This window comes from Protopterus annectens, chromosome 1.part1, assembly GCF_019279795.1.
Source record: "Protopterus annectens isolate FY-2018-M chromosome 1.part1, PAN1.0, whole genome shotgun sequence".
Taxonomy (NCBI): domain Eukaryota; kingdom Metazoa; phylum Chordata; order Ceratodontiformes; family Protopteridae; genus Protopterus; species Protopterus annectens.
The window spans coordinates 1,783,220,203-1,783,239,106 of NC_056726.1; the positions used below are offsets into that span (position 1 = coordinate 1,783,220,203).

Here is an 18,904-nt window from a genome sequence, read left to right on the forward strand (position 1 = left end):
AGCCACTGTATAAGGGTAATGTTTCAGACATGTCCCTATTGTAGGCCATTTGTCCCACCATTATGTTCATCTCTGACCACACATCTTGCACTTACAGGTTGTTAGTTATACTACAAGACTCTTACATACCCTTCAGATATGCCACCATGGTGACCACTGTGATGCAGTGCAGTGAACAGCAACAATAAGTGAACATGCACAGCATGCATTATGGGTAGGTGTGTTAAATGTGTGCATGGTAAATACCATGGCCATAACATGGCTGGTGTATTGACAAACCTGAACAAAAGACCTCCATACTCACCAGCTACAGGCTGCTGCCCCAGAGGTATATCAGGGGGACCTACATAGTTGTGTGAGAGATGTGATGTCAGTAGCCACACCTGTGGCATTGGCACAGGGTGGGAGCAGCATTTCAGTACATCAACAGTACACAGCCACAATACTACAGATTATGCACATCTGTTCATTACTACACTGCAGCAACAGACTATGTTATCTGACATATGCATGAAGATACTTTACAGATGAAGTTGGATAAGCAACAGTCATCTACTAATGTGTCCTGTGGCCTTACCTGCACATTCCTTGTCCATTGTGTGGGTAGCACCTACCTCCACAATGCTATCATCAAGTTCTTCACTTGGCTGGTGGGCAGGTGCCTCAAGGCTGGTGAGGAGCTCCTCAGCATGTGTCAGTGGGGGATGGATGGCATGACCCCCACCTGTGGCTAGCTGGTCCCTCCTAACTGCAGCAGCACGCTGACGGGCATGGAGGATGAGGTCAGTGCAACAATGTCACACCTGCTCATAACTGGGGTTATGCAGGCTGACACAGTTTATGCTATGGATGAGCTCATTCCACAGGGCAGTCCTCTCCTGCAGATCATGGTCCGTACACCCAAAGAGGGATCTGTGGTGATGCATGAGGTAGTTGATAAGTATTTCATTCTCCTGTGGAGTGTAAGCAGGGAGAAGCTCTCTTGACATGGTACCTGGTAGACATAAACAGAAAAAAAGGTTTGAGGACCTCACACTCCAAGGATATAATAGTTGTTAATTGACATCTCTCTCTCCCTCCCACCATATCTGCAACAATAATCTGAACACACACATCAATGGGTATATTTACACCAAACCTACTGTTGGGACATATATCCTATTATGCAATAAATATTGAAATGTGTTTCTATTCATGTTCCATGTTGAAACACTATCATTGATGGCCTGTTGCTAACAATGTAACCTGCATGCCATTGTAATGGCCACTGTGGTTCCATATATGCATGCGTTCTGTTTGTTATGTAACTGTTCCAAATCTGGTGTTTTGGGTTAATGGGAATATCTATGCATGCTGTTATAACTAATCCTGGATTGTGTTGACTATTACTACCCAAATATGTTCTAAAACTGCAACACAATAGCATGTTTGGGACAGCTGTTCTCAGCAGAATGACATTTCCCACCTCATCTGGACGTGACACCAGGCCGCAGCCTATCTGGGACCCAAACCAGGACCTCCTCATTTGCTGGTCCTGCACTACCTTCAGGTGGAACCACCTCAGGTGATGGTGCTTGTCCCCCCCCACCACCCTGGAAGCATGCACAGACGGGATCCTGTAACCTGAAGTCAGGTCCAGGGTCTGGTGCATAGGGAGCTCCGCAGAGAATTGGGGGATCTGCTACACCACCTTGAGGCCCATGTGACACAATTAGAGGTTCAGCCTGCCCCTCCTGCTCAGCCCCCAGCACAGCCACCTTCAGTGCCATGAAGGTGCAGTGGTGACTGCCCACTGTTTTGATTTGGGGGCTCATGGGCTTCCAATTTCCAAACACCCCTTCCCTTCAAGGTGTTTACCCACAAAGTGTCATATACCACCCTTGAATGCTGTCTCATCTGTCTTCCAACCCACCCTACCTCTCCAAATATACCTACTATCATTATCCAACATCCCACTCTCACCTTAACAAAAAAAAGGGCAATCTGTTCCCAACACAACTTTCACACCTATTTAACCATCCATTTCACACCCGCTTACAACTGCTTACAGGTGCCTTAATCATTCTGTATCCAACAGCCCTTGTTCTAGCCAGCAAATAAATTATCAGCCCTTGCAAGTGTGTAACCCAGGACCCTGCATGCCATAGTCACATCAATTTACCAGTAAGCCATCTGAGCTGGAGATATGTGTGATGTTTTCTCAAACATATCATGCAGCACAGTCATTCAACAGTAGAGACAATGTATGTATGTATATAAATATATATATATATATATATATATATATATATATATATGTGTGTGTGTGTGTGTGTGTCTGTATATATATATATATATATATATATATATATATATATATATATATATATATATATATATATATATATATATATATATATATATATATAGACATATATAGAGTGCAGTGAGACATCAGGTCCACACTCTGAACCTCCTTCCTCCACTGCTGCCTTGTTACAAAACAGAGCGCCACATGTGGACACAGCCTAACATTAGGGGGGAATATATATAGGGATAGATATGCCTATTACAAACCTATGAAGTTTGTGCATGATACATGTCACATTACCATGACAGTTCTGAAGGTGATGGGGTCTAAAACTCATGTGTCTATCATGCCTTCATTACTTCCACCTTCAGCTATTTGCCAGACTAATGTACATGTTTGGAGGAGGAACAGAAAATACACTCTGATGGCTTACATCTTGTCATTCTGTGCAGATCCGCAGAGTTGACAGGTATGGCCAACTGCCCACAGGGCTACATGCTATGTCCATAGCAGTTGTTCAGCAGGACATCATTACAGCAACAAGTCTTGATGGCACATATAAATCTTTCAACATCATCTATCCCATTATTACAGACCAAGTACTACATTCAATTACATGCATACATGTTTCACATACCTGTTTTATTATTGTGCTCTCTTCTGTGTACCGCTTGGATATCTTCCTTGTTTTTTTTTTTTTTGTTTTGTTTTTTTTGTAGTATTATTTTTTTAGTGATATTGTTTTTTCTCTCTCTCTCTCTCTATTTCTCTCCACTACAGGGATTGAGCTGGTTTGAATAGGTTGCAGCATGGCTTTTGTACGTGATGCTCAAGATCAGGTGATGGCTTCTGCACCAATTGGTGTTCCCCACTTGCTAACTGCATGCAGCTCGCTGTGTAGTACATCCAATAGCCAATGTAATAGCAACCCACTACTATAAATGACTACATCATGTGGGCATTGTCCCTTTACTTTTGCTGTATGGAAGGCATCCTTCCTATGTGTGGGCAGCAGTGTTACAGACAGCAGGTAGCAATACCTCTTACAACAGGACTTGTGGACACAGGCCAACTACATGTTTGTATAAGGTTCCAGACCTATGGACAGTGTGAGTATTGCTGTTGTATGCATTGAATACTGCTGGTTTTACAGAGTTTGTGTGTACATGCTAGTTTTGCATGGAATGCAGTCTGTCTGCATAGCTCTCAACTGTGGGCCTATCCAGATGATGGCCAAAGGATTGGCTGTTATGATCTGTCTGTTCAGCACACAGATCTTGTCTCTGACATGTCAGTGGCATTCTCTCCATTGACTGCTATCGGTACACGGCAACATCCTTTTGTGTTTCTGACCTCATATTCCTGAGTAAGGATAAGGTGCAACCAATCCTGTAACACCAGCAACTTTCACAGTGTATAACAGCAATATTGCAAATATGGCCCTGTGTTCCAGCCTATGTCCTCCACATATATACCAGCCTTTGTCCAGATGTCATGCAGTAAGAGGTTGTTAGGTAACGGCCTATCATTATTTAGTGCTGGCATTCCTGCTATCATTCCAGTAATGTTGTGGACTCCCACACAAATTGTGGGGAAGGGTCCATATATATGAGGGGTACAGCTGGACAAAACGTGTGTGACCTTGTAGAGTCTGGAGGTCAGTGTATGGAAAACACTGTTATATGCCCTTGTAAAACATTTTTTTGGGGAGGGGTATTAAATGTTTTTAACCTTTCGGCTGTTACAACATGTGAGGGATATCAGTAGTAAGAAACATTAAGGTATATGGCTGCACATTTTCATACATTTCACCATGGGAACAGTGGTGGGCTACAGCTTACTGTCTTACACACAGTTCTGTTTGTCAGTGTGATAGTGACATTTTAAGTTAAGTATTGTAATGTAACAGATACATTTACATTGTGACAACTAATACTTTTCCCCCCTACGGGTTAAGTATGGAGTATAATTGGAGGCTGATGAACTACGTCTATAATTAAGTGTTGATTGGTTCTTATGTTCAAGGCAAGTGTTTTTTTTTTACTTGTTGTGCTACTTGAAGGCCTTAGCCTGGACAGAAAAGTATCAAATGGTTTGTTTGAGAGTTGCATTAATCAGTTATTATGTTTCAAACACCTACCTGCTATAAGAAATGACATAAACAACTGAAACAGCACACAAATAAACATTTCTATGTATGCACACTTGTGTGTGGTGTCATGTCCTTTGCATTGTGTGTGAGTATATGTTTCATGCAATAATTCTCATTTGTAAGAAAGAATCAAAAAGGTGGCAAATGTAGGAATAATAGCTGTTTGATATGCTGTGCATCCTCTATATATACTCTTCTTATACGTATCTATAAGTAGTAATATATTTATATGTGTATGTATGTGTCTGTGTATATACATATATATATATATATATATATATATATATATATATATATATATATATATATATATATATATATATATATATATATATATATATATATGTATGTATATATGTGTGTGTGTGTGTGTGTGTGTGTGTGTGTGTTTATATGTATCATTGGAATGTTTACTGCTTCCACATTGTACATTCCCTATGGTAGACTGACTGTTCTGCATACTATGTTAGAGAAAACATCACATATATATACTCTTCTTATACGTATCTATAAGTATTAATATATTTATATGTGTATGTATGTGTCTGTGTATATATATATATATATATATATGTATATATATATATATATATATATATATATATATATATGTGTATATATGTGTGTGTGTGTTTATATGTATCATTGGAATGTTTACTGCTTCCACGTTGTACATTCCCTATGGTAGACTGACTGTTCTGCATACTATGTTAGAGAAAACATCACATTTATGTACAGCTCAAATGGCTTAGTTGTAAATCACTGTGGCTATGATGTGCAGGGTCCTGGGTTTGAGACTTGCAAGGGCTGATTATTTTATTGCTGGGCAGAACAAGGGCTGTTGGATACAGAGTGATTAAGGCACTTTTAAGCAGTTGTAAGTGGGCTTGCGTGGCGGTAAGCAATGCTAACTTCCGGTTAAATATTCTTACAGACAGTTAGCAATAAAAGTGCTTAACCTGTGTAGCCATTGCTTGCCGCTGCACAAACAGGCTTAAACCCACTTACTACTGCTTAAAAGTGCTTACTCCCGCTTACCTCCACGCTAATTTCTTTAAAAGAAAAGAAAAAAGGGGTGATAGGAAAGTGGTGAAAAAGGGGGCATGCAGAGGGAAAGACAATAGGGAAAGTAGCTAGGGGTGTGCAGGACAGATGTAAGGAAGGTCCATAGCTGTCCATTTCTTCTACAGCAACAGCTGTGCATATATACTGAATTTGGAGATAGATTTGGACACTCAAACCCCTGAGAGAGGGGTGAGGACAACAATAATATGTTGTGAAGCCATTTAGACCAGATTACATGTGTCCAATGGACACGTGTGTAAAATGGACAGCTATGTATTGTGCGAAATTTTTTTTTTTTTTTTTTGGGAACAGATTGCCCTTTTTTTTTAAGGTGAGAGTGGGATGTTGGAGAAGAATAGTAGGTATATTTGGGGAGGTAGGTTGGGTAAGAAGACAGACAAGACAGCATACAGGGGTGGTATATGACACATATGGGGGTAAACACCTTGGATGGGGATGGGTGTTTGGAAATCGGAAGCCTATGAGCCCCAAATGGAAACAGTGGGACTGATGTCCCCACCCATGGGCAGTCACCACTGCACCTTCACGGCCCCGAAGGTGGCTGTACTGGAGGCTGGGTAGGAGGGGGACGCTGACCCTCTTTACCTCTCAACTGTCCCTGATTTCCAGGGACGTCCCCGATTTTGACTCAAATTTTAGCTCTGTCCCTCTTAATTCCTCCTAAAACTAGTGACTTTTGGAGGAAATGTGGTGAATTACACTAATGAATAATGACAATAATTAAGAGTTATAGACTTCTTTTACTTCAGAAAATGTGTATTAATTCATATGCTCTGATTCTGTCAATGTTTCAAGTTAATAGCACTAATATTTTAAAAGTGTCCCTGATTGTCCCTGATTTTTTCTTGACTTGTCCCTGATTCTGTTGAAATTTGTCCCAGATTGGTTGAGAGGTCCCTCTAAATGCACTATGCGGCCCTCAAGCTGGCATAGCAGATCTCCAAACTCCCTTCAGAGCTCGATACACACCAATCCCTGGACCTGATGACAGGTGACAGTTTTCTGTCCCCGCCCGCTCCTGGGGGGGTGAGCCCCATCCCCTGAGGTGGTTCCACCCAAAGATGGTACAAGACCAGCAGACAAGGTGGTGCCGGGGTAGGTCCCAGATGTGCTGGAGCCTGGTACCACAGCCAGGAGAGGTGGGTCCGCTGGGACCGGCCTTCCTAAACGTGCTATGGTGTTGTAGTTTTAAAACATATGTTGGTTAGTAACAGTCAACACAATCTAATACTATTATCTAGCACAGTGTGGGTAACAGTGGTTAATACAACATTACTATTCAGAGAATGTAACACTAAAAATGCCATACAATACCAGTAAGCACAACCAATCCAGGATTTAGAGCTTTATTGCCAGGCAGTTACATTTTTATTTAAATACGACCTATATGGGACTATTACTGTCATATTGTCTGGTTTATTCAGTACAACCCATAGACAATACAGTTTTTATACTGACAGGTGACTTTCTACTACTTTTATATTTATTTGGTAGACTACTACAAGCAGGATTTTTACTCACCAGCCTCGCGATGCAGCCTTTGTAACCTACTCGCATGGGCTTCCTGATTCACAGCCTGCTCAGCTGCAGCTGTAAGGGAAATAAAGGAATATTTAGCCATATCTATCCATCATATACACAGGCTGGACATTATTAAACAATTACTGGTATGAGCACTTACACACTGCTGGGACATCACCCCTCTGCCATGATTCTTGGACCAACTGGTCCAAGAGCTCCCTCTTCCCCTGTTTCAAGTCGGCATAATGGTGCCTGACCTGCTCACCAGTTAAAGGGATACCAGTGGCACTGGTGAGGTCATGAGCAAGACAGTCCCAGGCTTCTGCTTTATACTGGGAGCCTTGGTACTGCCCTGCAGCAGTCACTCTTCATGTTTTTTTTTTACCAAGAGTCCTACCATAACCTTGGACTCCTGTATGCCCCAGCGCTGCACACGAAAGTGCATTCCCTCTCCAACTCCAGCCATTCTGTCTACAGTGGGAAGCTGCAACCAGTTATGAGTTGTATTCCCGCCCTGTGTGGTTTAAATACTGCCGATTTCTCACCCTTTGCCATGATTGGACGGTTTTGAATATGCTGAGCTAAGCTAAGCTACGGGCAAACCTGCTTAACTAAGGTTGGCATTGCTTAAAGGGGCAAGTTCAGCAGTGCTTACCAATGGGCAAATCCATTTAGCTGGGCTACTCATTGCTTAGCAGTCATATTTACACAATGCTTACACCTGGTAAGCAGAGCTGTGCAATGCTTAGCATTGCTTATTTTTCATTTTATAGACTATCTGCTGTATGGCATTGATTCATCATTCATTACATATTATAAATTTATAATAAAAAACAACTATATGTTCAAAAGTAAAATAAAACAACAATATGGTCACAGAAATGTACTAACGAATATCCAGTTTATTATATTATAAATTTGTTTACTGTTCCTGACATCCCCCAATGTGCTTTCATTACATTTATTCATGTTTGACTATGCTGTATGAGGCACTTGTGGTTATATGGGGATTTCACAACTTTATTAAACTGACACCTCACATCTGAACATAATGCAGTACTCTGGTTAACAAATATATGTTATTTAGTAGGTAATACTAGAAAAAATTGTTTATGTACTACTTTCACATGTAAAATGTGAATTGGTTACAGTGGGGATCAAACTGGGAGTGGCTACTCGCAAAGCGTATGCTCTAACCACTACACTATTGTAATACTGCTTATGTTGGATGTCTCTTGCTATTTAACTTCTTGTGCTGTTTAACTCATTACAGCCGAGTGACATCTCCAGACATTTCTGCAGTTACCTCCTACTGCTTCCCTAGGCATCAAATATTGCCTGTTCATAGTTGCATTAATAATTCCAAAACCATGCCACATACAAGGTGTCAGAATATTTTATCTTGAAGCATACATGATGACAAACACAACTGTATTGATATATGACCTCTGTCAATTAGTATTTGTTAGAACTGTAACGTGATAACTTTATTTTTAAAGGCTGAAGCCACACCCACTGGGAGTTAAAGGTACACACTCAGAAGAGCTCTACTGGAGGCAATGGGTTAAGCTGGACTAAGCATAGCTAAACAATGGGCACACCCATGCAGCTACGCTTAAACTTTATCGCATTTATATAAAAAAAAGTTTTGTTGTGTTATTTTATCTATACCCTTCAGAATATCCCTGCTAATGCTAAACCGGTAATTTTATCAGCTTTCTGCTTCGTGGGACATTTGTCCATTTTGGCTTTGTCCACATTACTTGCTCTGATGGGTTGGGAGGTGTGCGCTATGTGCTTATGCTGCCTGTGTTATCTTAATAACTTTTGGCTTGGTAGCATACCTCTCAACCTCTTAGTGCAAAATATCTGGACAAAGCCTACAATGATGGGAGGAAAAATAGGGGTGGATTTTAAATACTGATCTTACAAACTTAAAAAGTTGATAGAATAATTAGGTTTTATATTAGCATGATTCTTCTGACAGATGTGTGGAGTCTTATACTCAAATGTTTTGTCATTATTTAATGACTTCAGTCCTCAGCTATTTGCCAGACAGGTACACATTTTAGGGGGGAACACCATGAATATGTGGAAAACATCTGGGCATTCTGAGAAAATCTGTACAGTTGAGAGGTATGCTTGGTAGAGATGATTGTCCCTTTTGCCTTTGACCACTTTTGTTTTCCTGAAGGGTTGGGGGTGTTACAAGTGTTCTTGTTTGTTTTTAATTGCCAAATGGCAATTCTGGAGTCCAGTGGCATGTGTACTGTGAGAGCTCTGCTCTCACACACACCCCCTGCACTCGTACACAGATCCATAAAACGAAAATACCCAATGGGTAATAAAACTTGTAAAAAACAAAAAAATGAACCACGAGCAACAGAATAAATCTGAAGCCTTTAATTCTGCTCCACACACTAAGCACTTTCACCATAAGTCAATAGCATCATCAGTGTGAATGTAGTTATTCATCAAATCCTTATATATGTCCATTTAACAGCACAGGCTACATGCCTTCATGAATATGCAAGGCTGCTGCAGTGCTGTACAGGAGCAGTCCCTGCTGTGCAGGAATAACTTATTCCTGCATGGCTGCTTGCTGAATCCCAGGGTATATGTTCTGTACTGATCTTCAAGATTGTAACCACAGTGCACCCTGCTGGAAAAGAGCAGAAGTATGTATAAATTATATGACAATGCAAATGTATGGTTTCATAGTAAAAGCTGGAATATACAGAGTTAACTTGCAAACTCTGAGACAATAAATAAAAATTTTACAAGTGTGTTTACCAGAAATAGAAGGCAGAATGTCTGCAGCTGGAAATTCTTTCTATTGTTTGAAACAGAAGTAATTACAGGTTTCCAAGGTAATTGTTTTACGACTTCCAGTTTCTGGCAAGCTTCTAAGAAAGAACTGTCAGCTTCTAAGAGATAAGTATTTTTCATAGAGACATGTTAAATTCTGTTGGTATCTGTATAGTCTGGGAACTAGATGCAAGTGTCACATAGTGATGTCATCTAGCTAACCCAGCAGTAATGTGTATTATTAACTTAACTAACTCAAAGAGAAAGAGTACATTTTGTATTTTGTTCTGGACCTGTTAACAACTCACCAGCACTTTGCCTTGCTCTGTAAGTAAGTCATTTAGAACATAGTTTCTCTTTGAGGTAGAAAGGAATATAGTAAGATTAGTGTAGACATTTTCTATATTTATGTGAGACTGTCCTACTACGTTATTTTAAAATATTTCCTGTGACTGTGAACTCTTTTGCCACTGTGTTGAGTTAAAGAGCATTGTCCTGTGATTTTACTATTTATTATTAAATATTTTAAACATTTTAATTGTGACTGGTTTGCTTACAAATATTTAAGTTCTTAAGAGTACTTGCATGTATTTGGTGATATTGCATAGGCCACTCTAGAATAGCCTTAAAAGTTTGGTCACACTTACCGTTTGGATAAACAGTAACATTACACAGGGAAAGTGGTCATCCTTTGGGAAGGGCCTTATAGTAGCTGAAAAGTAGGGTTTCTGGTGGCAGTGCTAACAACCTTATGGCCTGGGCAGAAGGGGGCATGGCTAGTAAACCTGTGCCAGCCTTTCCCAGGTGTGTGTCTGTGTATAAATCAAATCTTGGGTGAGGACACAAAGCACTGGTTGGACAGACAGAAAACTGGGAGGACTTGGCTTGGAACCCTGGCTAAGGACTCCACTCTATAGCTGTGCCAGTGGGGAGTCTTATTGGGAATCTGGAGATAGAGAAACCAGCCCCAGACTGATTGTGATCTCTGTCTGCTCTTAAGGGAAATTGTACTTTACTGTGTGTGTACTTCTCATCCTCCCAATGTGCACATCCCTCACTGGTGTTAGTGGTGTGGATTGAGGCTCCTTGATTACTGGGCCAGTGCATGGGTGTCACACACATGATACATCACACATACACTACCTGGATGTTGAAATCACTAAGGATGTTGCCCAACAGAGAATCATAAGTAACATTTTCAGGAAAAGTACATACTCTAATAGTATGTTAAATTACATGAATTGTCATCCTGTAAAACGAAAAAAGGAATAGTGAAAGGTCAGTTTGTATGTTTAGCATGTATGATATCAGAGGATGAACAGTTCCAGCTAGAGAGTCAAAAATTGACTGCAATGTTTATAGTTAGAGATTATCCAACTGAGCTGGTTGTCACTATTTGTGATGAAGTCAAGCAGAAAAGAAACCAGTGGTTATATGTATCTATAGTTAGAGCCCAGAAGCCATTCAAATCTAATACAGACAGAGATGCAAACACCAATGTCTTTCAAGACAGTTTTGTCAACACATACATGACTGATAGTGACAGCATTCTGAAAATTCTGAAAGATAATTGGAACATTTTCAGTTGTTATGAAAATATTGTAGAAACAGTAGAAACAGGACCTAGAATGACATTTAGGAAAGGTAAATCACTAAAACAATACCTTGAAGGTCAGAATAGAGAAAGTAAGGGAGCATTAACAAATAAAAAGAGGGGCACATTTAAATATGTTTTTTGCACCCAATGCAAACATACTAGACGACTTAGGTTCATAGATTAGTACTAGGCTAACTACCCTTGGGGGCCATTTTAAGCCTAGTCAATTACCCCATGTGAGAATCAAACCCTGCACCTTATGTCTGTAAGATAAACAGCTTAACCTTTATGCCAACCTCCCAACCTTTTTGAGAATTAATGGGTTGAACATTTTCTCTGATTTTCATAGTAATTGCAATACTTCTTACATACTTTACCTGGTCAAGTGTCAAGAGTGTGACGGCTTTTATGTAGGAAAAACCAAAGTAAAACTTTGTGATAGAATATACGACCATTTTTAGATGTAAAAAAAAAACAAAAGGATTCTAATGCTTTGTTTAGGCATTTATAAAAATTTCATACTCACAAGTTTTTAATCTTTGATTTAGATACTGTCACAAAGAATAGTATGGGGGACCTTGGGATGATTTACTTGAGCTGTGTGAACTTAAATGGCAAATTAGATTAAATGCTCAAACATCACCAGGTTTGAATGATGGACTATCACTGGCAAGTGTTTTAATGTTATGTTCATATGATGTGTAACATTTTTTCTGCGTTAAACGAAGTCTGTCTTTTTCTTTCTTTTTTTTTTTAAGTGCATGCTTCTTTAACAAACTTATTTTGTGGACTAATACATGATGCAAATGACTGTAACTGGAGGCTTTTGTTGGTCTTAATTAATCATGTGACTGGGAGAGGACATATGTAAACGTGAGCATTGCACTGATTTTTTTTTTTTTTTTTTTGCATTCTGATGAAGTCATGGTTACACTTAATGAAAGTGCTCAAAATCTATTTAAATATATAGCTTTATAATGTCAAGAGCTGTCTGGTTACAGGGAGGCAATGCTACCATTACACTAGCAAAATTTTGTAAAAGCTATAGCTATTTTACCAAGTGGATCTCTGAAATGGTGGTAGAAAACATACGTACATCAGGAGTGTCACTTCTGATTCACAATAGTGGAATTGGAAAAACTGCCATTGAAAGCAAGTTCTGTGCAGCACCTGTTTATAAAAAGAAGTATGTGTAAAAGCACAGTACACATTTAGAATGCAGGTGACTCTAGGATATCATGAGAAAGTATTTTTTTATTTTTGTAAAGAATGGGGATAATGTATGAAACAGCTTTTCTATGGAGGTGGTGCAGTTGTGGGATAAGGCTGGGGTGAAAATGAGGCCATTTTAAGGAGAAATAGCAGGAAACAGAACATTAAATTACCTGTAGCTCTAATCCATGCACTGGGCATGCAACTGGACAGAATGAGTATGCCAGAAAGTCCTTATCCACTTCCCAATGTTGTGTTTCTATGAGATAAAAACAACCCTAAGAATATTTCTTTTTGTGTACAACAGTAAGTGGATATAATTTGAAGACAGAGTTACCACAAAAATAACATGTGAAAACCACTTCTCTACAGAGGGATATGGATTCATGCAACGTCTTTTCTGAATAAGATATGAAAGTGAGAACAAAGGAATTTTAATAAGCATAACACAGTCCAGGGATGCCAATGAAGGGGCAAGCTTATGTTTGACTTTATTATTCCTGGGATGCAAGAACAAGACATATAATTTTGGCATAGCAAGTTGAAAGAGACAAAGAAGAAGAAGAGAGGTCAGTCTGTAAGCAGGCTTTTGAGTTTGGAGTTTACCTACAAAATATTTGTTGCAAAAGTGTTTACTATTCACAGAAAAAATGAAAAGGAAAAGAAATCAACAGATTGTTACTGATGTGAGTTAGTGGAGAAAAGAAAATCCCCACTCAAGCCTTGCTCACTTCAAAAGCAAATTGGATGACGATCACCAGAGCAATCAAAGGTTTACCCACAGAAAAGCCCAAAGTTTACAATCTTACTTGTGCATACATATAGTAAAAATATACTACTCATACTAGGCAGTCAGATCTCTGATGTCATTGATATTTGACACGGCATTACATATCTAAAAAATGTATAAATGGGAGAAGCAAGCTATTATACCTGAACTGCAGCTGCTGGCATTGTTTTTGAACCTTAGACTCCTAAATGCTGGACTGTCTTGTAGACTTTTCACCAAGGAATACAGAATTTCTAAAATAAAAAAAAATGTTGTTTAAATTAGTGTTTCACAATCTGTGTGGTTTATTTACCTATTACATCATCTAGGAAGAAATGAAAGGAAACAGAAAGTCATAGTTTCTAAATGAACTAGGTCAGAGAACCACATTTTTGATGATTGTAATTGATTCAGAGTGTGGCAACTAAGGGCCCCCAACCACCTGGTCCTGATTAACCTTCAATGTCTGATAACAGAAATTTGGATGTGCATAGCTCATTAAGTACCCTATGAGTGAATGGAAAGTAAAATCATATGAATACATAAGAACTGTTCTTCCAGGCCTGAGGCTGTGTGTGTGTGTGTGTGCCTGTGTAGTTTGCATCATATTTCATGAAACACTTAAAAAAGCATGATTACTTAAGACCGCATCTGCTTTGATATGCTGCTATAGGGCAGAATTAGGCAGGCAGACAGGAATAGAGCATGAACCTCAGGTCTGCAGCTACATAAACTAGCCAGAAACATTTTTGGCCTTGCTCACCATGCAGTTCTGAAGCATGATGTTGCTTGATAAAATTAAAGTAGTCGCACTAATGTCAAACAAGAACTTCTAAGTGGATCAAGGTGAAGTATGCTTGTACTGTTGTCAGTCTATGTTGCTTTCTTCTGTAAAAACTACCCTGTTGTTATCTACATTTCTGACTACACAATTGAGTAACTGTTATTTTACACTTTGCTTAGTGTATATACCTCTTCCAATGTAACCCAAAATGTCTTAATTCAACCAAAATTGTTTTCCATTACTAGTAAAGGTAGTATTTATGCTATTATAGGGAAATTCATTATCTCTTTCTTGGAAAATAGCCATGAAGTTTTTAGCATTCACTTGAGTTGGCATTAACTCAGCAGACAGAAATACAGTCTGGAGCCTCATCAAATGAGTTACCATTTCAACACTAAGTCAGAGGAATACCCCCTCCCCCAAACACACACACACATATCCGATAAAGTCAAGTACAAGTGAATTTCTACAAAAAGAACAACAAAAACAAACAAATAAATAAACAACAAGGCTATACCCTATTCAGAACAGCTCAAATGTGCAAATGGAATAATTAATGTGAACTTTACTAGAATTTGATGCCAATCAAGGTTAGATTCCCAATGGATGTTCAAGGACTGTAACTATAATCCTAAGAACTGTGAGAATTTATGTGCAATTATGGGAAATATATGCTAGTTCTGCAATTTCTGTATATTGTTGCATTCACTGTTATCTGAAGTATAGCAATCTCAGTCTAAGTAGTGAAAGTCTAGATGGTTCCCCCAAAACAAAGGGTATAGCAACTGTTGATGTTCACTGTTACTTGTATTAAATCACACTTAAATTTTCATAGTTTTGGTACTTGCATTATCAGGTTTCATACTGCCGGGAGGGAACAAAACCAGGTCCTGGTTTCTGTTTGTTGCTGACTGTTCTGCAACATGCAGAGGGGTGCAACAAGTTTAAAACTGCTTATACAGATTGCTGTTCTGCACCTTAATTTCTTCAGTAAGTGTGAAATCTGTTTGGGGCATGACTTTAAACTTTTAGTAGTTACTAAGACAGTTCTTTTCTTTTTAGGGGACTCAGAGCAAAACAGCAGGGAGTGGTGAAGCAACACAAGAAGAACATAGCAGAAGGAGCTGGAAGTGACCAGCGCAGTTCACTTTAGTTTGTGCAAAAAGTAGTCTGATCTTACATAAAGCATTAACGTATCTGACAGCCTCATGTCTTTTAAAACAAATATGCACAAACTCTATTATTTTCCTTACAGGAAACAACAAAGGTGGGCTGTGCCTCATGCACTACACAGAATTTGTAGGTTTCGAAGTGCTGTCTTTATGAAGTTTGTATTTGCACTGCCATGGTGACTGATCCTGTGTCTTGTGCATCAGAAATATGTCATGTGACCTATGATGCACTGGAACTTGACAACACCTGCGAGCAATGCTGTGATTGGCTATCTGTGGTCCTGGCTACCCTGAGGATGTACACAGGCTTCTTCCTGCAAATATGACTAATCAACACTACAAAATGTAACCAAACATGCCACATAATGAGTCATGGTGGGGAATCTACAATTCTGTGACTGAAGTACAGTTCTAAAAATCCTGACCACCTCCTGGGATTAATTCACTGCCTGCAATTGCAAGTTACAGAGGAAGACATATTCTAAACTGCAGAACTTTGCAGAAATGTGACTCAAATATTCCTTCAAAAGAACAGCCAATATATTTCCAGCATTAAGAAGGAAAAGTCAGTAATAAATGAAACAATGCATTAAAAAACACATAATGGCACAAGCCTGCAGACGATATTTTCTTCTAGTATCCCTACATGATTTACCTCAGTCTGACAGAGAATTCATCTAGTGCACCTCGCCAGTTGTGGCCCTGCTCCAGTACAGTATATTTCCAATTTAGTCACCACATTCTGTATCCTAAATGGGAAAAACTACCCCATCATCACACGATTCTATGACCAAGGAAATTGAGATAATTAAGCTAATAAAGATGCAGCTAAATGTACCTCAGTTTATGCACTGGGCAGCTTCCTTACTTAGCAGCTATTTCTATACTATATTGGTTGGTTTGTAATGACCAGCATCTGTCACAATCCTTTCCCCAGCAAACATTTTAGCAGACACCTAGCCACTCAGTGGTGTAAAGAGTGTCTCAAGGTGATTTGGTCACGTTGACTAATGTGAATGTGACTCCAACCTCATGTAAGAATGTCAAAATGGGAAGAATGACAATGACTACACTGATTTTCTTTATATAACTCAGATGCACAGTGACTACAACAATTTTAGCAGAGTCCCTTATATAAATCAGATGCACATTCTTCAATGTGTTTCTACAGTTCAGCTCACTGGTCCAGTTTACAATAGTAAATATATCCACTGAGATTCTCTTCTCTTGATTCCCAGAGGAAGTCCAGTTCAATGCCATTCAGCCCGGATACTTAACCACATGTCGGTTCAGAATCTACCTTCATAAATCATTGCATGGACCTCTCTTTTTTACTGCAGTGAAACTTTTCATTCAGTAACTCTTCTAATGCTAAAGCTCTGTTTTTTTTCAGCAACATCTTTATCTACATTCTTTATTTTAGCCAGAATAAGACAAATTTGTACAGCTCTTTTTTCAGATGTATTAATGTTTTAATTTATTCAAAAACATCAGCATGATATAAATAAGAAGCTGAGCTGAGACTACTAGTCAGAATCTCCAGTGAATAAAAATATGAATATATATATATATATATATATATATATATATATATATATATATATATATATATATATACACATACATACATACATAAAATCCACTGCTAATTAGGTCCATAAATCTTTTTTATAGGCCTTTGCTCATGGCAGAGTATATTAGTAAATATTACTCCCCCACCTCTGCTTAAATATGATTCTTTATTCACTACATGTGTGTGTGTGTGTGTGTGTGTGTGGGGGGGTCAATGACCATTTTGCTATCCTCCATATGCAAGCCTACACACTTGTAAACTAATCTCAACGGACCTACTAAGGGGTGGGTTTCTGTTAAATATTATCACATAAGAAAAATGCAAATGTCTGTTTTCAATTAGGGCAAGCAGCTAAATCAGAAACAGAGTGGAATATAAATGCATGATGTCAGGGCCCTGAATTTACTCTGTCAGACAAGAAAAGCACTGGAGTAGCCTGTCAGGAGATGAGTGGGGGATGGAATTGTGACTTTCTTAAATTATTCCAATATTATAAAAATCTTTTAATCCCAGCGAAGAACAAAGTATTACTCAAAGTGAAATATGAGCAGTTCTGTTCACTTATGTTGTTCTGACCTTTCAAAGAGTAAATGCAACCTGACATCAGAATTTCTTTACATGTCATTTACTTTCCTTGTGCTACATAGCTAGTAACATCATTGGGAATAATCATATCTCCTTTAAGGGTGGAGACTGGAGAAGTGGAAGAATTTTAGAATTTAACACATCACTGACATTAATACCAGTCCTAGACCCACTTCAGCTTCCATACCTCTAGATAATGCACCATATATATTCATCTGTGTGTGTGACAGCACCTGTGTGCACATTTGTGTGTGTGCATCTCTCTACTTAGATATGTTGATTTTTTATCTTTAAGTAGATATGCACAGCATACACACAAATACACATTTACGCACATTTATACAGACACACACAAACACACATGCACATAGAGTACATATAACTCTCAGAGTTGCTTTAGTATATGTAATTCTTGTTGGAGGGTGTATATTATACCCAAAATGTAAGCTGCATGAGAATTTAATGTCAACACAGAGACACACACACACACACACACACACACACACACACATGCACATAGAGTACATATACCTCACAGAGTTGCTTTAGTATATGTAATTCTTGTTGGAGGGTGTATATTATACCCAAAATGTAAGCAGCATGAGAATTTAATGTCAACACACACACACACACACACACACACACACACACACACACACACACACACACAAATACACACAGAGTCACACACACAAATACACACAGAGTCACACACAAACTTACACACAACACAGACGTACAGTCACACACATACAAGCACACAGATACATGCGTATACTCACACACACACACACACACACACACACACACACACACACACACACACACACACACACACACACACAGTCACACAGATGCAGACTGACATACACAGACAGACACAGGATGAGGATTATAGTTCATCAGTGAAGACAGACACTATATATAGCTTTATACTTCTTATTGTTCTAATTATGCGTGTTGGCAAAAAGCCTTTTTGGATCAGAATTCTTGACTAAAGATGTTGGGAAGTATGTGGTCTCCCACTGTTTGTCACCACTCATTTTCTTTCCCACACACACACACACACACACACACACACACACACACACACACACACACACACACACACACACACACACACACACCTCGCTAAATGTTACTTTTTTAAACTGAGCTTAGGCAGGGTACAATATGGTTAGTGACAGCACCCACTAGATGGAAGGCTGCACCAGTTGGCATAGGCACCATTGTATGTGGGATTACCTATCACAGAAATACCACACCAGAGGGCACATGGCACCTACTCCTCCTGTTTGGCTGCTCATTAAGTGAAGATTTATGGCACAGCGCAACTTACAACCCAACACTGATCA

General features: G+C 39.0%; 1 protein-coding gene across 9 annotated transcripts in view; it reads right to left on the reverse strand.

The window, feature by feature from the left end:
* The window catches only part of FGR (FGR proto-oncogene, Src family tyrosine kinase), a 2,305,304-nt gene that overhangs the window by 2,081,138 nt on the left and 205,262 nt on the right, over positions 1-18,904 (reverse strand). For 7 of the 9 annotated variants that reach the window (XM_044084628.1, XM_044084601.1, XM_044084584.1 and 4 more), the window contains exon 2: positions 13,600-13,689. The exons of the other annotated variants lie outside the window; for them this stretch is intronic. The gene's annotated coding sequence lies outside the window, so the exon portion shown is untranslated. The remainder of the gene's footprint in view (positions 1-13,599; positions 13,690-18,904) is intronic. 9 annotated transcript variants of the gene reach the window in all.